The sequence below is a fragment of the Phaseolus vulgaris genome, chromosome 6, assembly GCF_051622355.1.
Source record: "Phaseolus vulgaris cultivar YP4 chromosome 6, ASM5162235v1, whole genome shotgun sequence".
Classification (NCBI taxonomy): Eukaryota; Viridiplantae; Streptophyta; class Magnoliopsida; order Fabales; family Fabaceae; genus Phaseolus; species Phaseolus vulgaris.
The window spans coordinates 22,520,644-22,523,881 of NC_143503.1; the positions used below are offsets into that span (position 1 = coordinate 22,520,644).

Genomic DNA, 3,238 nt, shown 5'->3' on the forward strand with positions numbered 1-3,238 from the left:
TTTGTTTGCAATTTGGGCCATGCGATGTTGAGTGTGAGCGAGGGTGGTCTTCAAATGGTGCATTATCTATGTGCACTCTTGTAAGGTAGTGGCGAGAGCTGGTTCTGTTGTCGTGCTCGAAATGTAGTCTGATATGGAAGGTGGAGGTCGCCCATAAAGCGCTTGGAAAGGTGTAGTATTGATTGCGGTATGGTAGGACGAGTTATACCAAAACTCAACAAGGTGTAAGTACTTGTACCATGTCCTCGGATGGTCACTTGCGAAGGTAAATTTCTAATCCTCTATTTATGACTTCCGTTTGACCATCTGTTTGAGGATGATAGGCGGTGCTAAATTTGAGTTTGGTGCCTTGTAGGTGAAAATGTTGCTTCCAAAAAATTACTGAGTAAGAGTGAGTCTCTATCGAAGATGATGGATTTGGGAATGTCGTGCAACCTACAAATCTCAACAGAAAACGGTTAGCCAATTGGGATACGGTGAAGGAGGTGGGTAATGCTATGAGGTGGACAGATTTGGACAAAAGATCACATATGACCCATATCACCGTGTGGCTAAATGTGTTATGAAATCTGTGGTGAGCTCATCCCAAATTTGGGTTGGTGAGGGATTGGGTTGTAAAAGACCTAAGGGTTTGTTGTTGACTTGTTTATTTTTTTTGGCAAGGGAGACATTGTTTGATGAACGATTTGACATCTCTATACATCCCTGGCCAATATAAGGACGCGGCTAGGCGAGCCACAATGGCTTTAAGGCCCGAGTGTCCAACAGAGGGGGTGGCATGGAACTAGTGAAGTATGGTGGTGTGCAGAGATTATATGGATGTTAGATATAGTCTTCGGTCGAGATACAAAAGATCGTTTTGAAAGGTATATTCTTTGTTTTGAGAAGCTGTAACTTTGTGTACTTCTTGTTTCCCCAATTTTGACTGGTAATATTTTTTTAATTGCAAGAGGATTTCTAGGATTGGGGAGGAGATGGCCAAAAAAATAGAAGTGGGTGACCGAGAGAGGAAATAAACTGCTTGATTGTGGCGGTCTGGGCGGTACAAAATATAAAAAATGTAACCAATGAGTTTGGTGGCCATTTTTGTTGCTCTAGAGTAGAACATGCCTTGGTAAGTAACCCCTTAAGACTTCTGTGAGAATTTGGAAATGATTGTCAATTAGGTAGTGTCTCCATTTTTTTATTGCCTTAGTGATTGCGAGCATTTCTTTGACATGCACTAAATTATAATGTATTTTGGAACATAGCTTCTTGCTGAAGAAAGCAATGGGATGACCAGCTTGGGAGAGAACTGTGCCAATGACAGAATTGGAGGCATCTTTTTCAACCACAAACGAAAGAGAAAAATCTAGAAGATGTAGAACAAAGAGTGTAGTTAGGAATTTCTTAAATTGTAAAAAGGTCTTTTGTGCCTCTTCATTCCATGTAAAAACTTTGAATTTTAGTAAATCCGTGAATGGAGGGGCAAGAATGGCATAACCGTGTATAAATTTGTGATAAAACTCGGTAATTCCCAAAAAAACGCGGAGAGTGGTGAGGGAGGTAGGTTTGGGCCAAAGAAGTATGGCCTGAATCTTGTCTGGGTCAGGAGCAACAGTCCCTGCTTGAATGATATGGCCCAAATAGAAAACCCTAGACGTTGCAAACATGCACTTAGATTCTTTGACAAAAAATTGTTGTCTTGAAGTAATTAGAGAGTAATGGTAAGGTGTTGGATATGCTCTGACATGGATTTACTGTAGATAAGGATGTCATAAATAAACTAGCACAAATTGTCTTAGATGCGGTCTTAGGAGGTCGTTCATGGCCGCTTGAAAGGTAGAATGGGCATTAGAAAGCCCAAATGACATAATTAATAACTCTTAATGACCATCAAAGGTTCGAAAAGCTGTTTTATGGCAATCAGTAGACTGTACTTTGATTTGGTGATATCCAGACCCTAAATCCAACTTAATAAACACCCTAGCTTCTGTTAGCTCATCCAGTAATTCATCAATAGTTGGAATTGGAAATCTATCTTTCATTGTAATAGCATTCAAAGCCCTGTAATCAACACAAAAAACGCCACAGACTATCTTTTTTTTAATAAGAATAACCGGTGAAGAGAAAAGGATTTTACTTGGGCAAAAGATACCCTCTCTAACATTTCTCGGATGAGTGATGTCATGTATGTTTGTGGGCATGTGGGTAGCAGTAGGGCTTGATATTTACTGGTGGGGAATTTGGTAGTAAGGGTATTTGGTGGTTTTGTGTGCGGTGGAGGGTAGGCCGTGGATAGTGGTAAAAACTGATTGGTAAGCATGAAAGAGGTTGGAAACATGATGGTGGATATTAGATGGAGGTGGAGAATGAGGATGAGGGTCTGATTTGGAAAACTAAGAGGTGAAAAGTGGATAGTGGTAAAAACTGATTGGTAAGCATGAAAGAGGTTGAAAACATAATGGTGGATATTAGATGGAGGTGGAGAATGAGGATGAGGGTCTGATTTGGAAAACTAAGAGGTGAAAAGATGCTACGGAATTTGTGTGTAAAAGGTGATAAATATTGGTGGTCGAAACATGGTTATCTAAAAGTTTAGTGGTACCTTGCAGAATGATGGGAATGCCATTATGGTTGAAAGAGAGTTGAGGTGCAGAGAAATATGCTTGTAGGAGTCTAAGAGAATATAACCAATCCATGCCAAAGACTAAATCAACACCTTCAATAGGGATTAAGTAGAAGGGAATGGAGAAACAATGTTGTTGAATAGAAACAGTGAGGTTGAGGCATATAAATGTGCAATGTATTTTGTCACCATTGCCAACCATTATGGAAAAGGGTGTGATCGGGAGACTACAAAGGTTAAGAAACGAGGTAAGACAAGGTTGGAGGATGTTATGAGAGCTGCTAGTGTCGATTAAGATGGTGACTGGGAGACTGACAATGTAGCCTTGGAACTTAAATGTGTGGGTTGAAGGTGTGCCGGATAAAGCTTGAAGAGATAGGTGGATGTGAGATGAGTCCACGGGTTCTTGGTCATTGTCTAAGGTGGAAATAGTATCTGGTGATGTATCTGAGGGGCATTCGTCTCCTAGTAACAACAAAAAACGTTTGGTTGCACATTTCTGACCATAAATTTTTTTCTCATCACAATTGTAACATAGGCCCGCGCGCTCTTCGTTCTTGAAGTTGGGCTGAAGAAAGTTTTTTTATAGGAAGAGATGAGGATGTGGATGGTATAGCTGGTTGAAGAAAA

At 40.4% G+C, this 3,238-nt stretch overlaps 1 long non-coding RNA gene across 2 annotated transcripts; it reads left to right on the forward strand.

The window, feature by feature from the left end:
* The first annotated feature begins 355 nt into the window (after positions 1–355).
* On the forward strand, positions 356–1,493 carry LOC137831318 (uncharacterized). 2 transcript variants are annotated; one of them, XR_016521321.1, is made up of 3 exons: positions 356–574; positions 664–866; positions 962–1,493. It is a non-coding gene; the product is annotated as an uncharacterized LOC137831318 (long non-coding RNA). The 2 variants fall into 2 exon arrangements; XR_016521322.1 differs by having other exon boundaries at positions 668–866.
* The last annotated feature ends 1,745 nt before the right edge of the window (positions 1,494–3,238 follow it).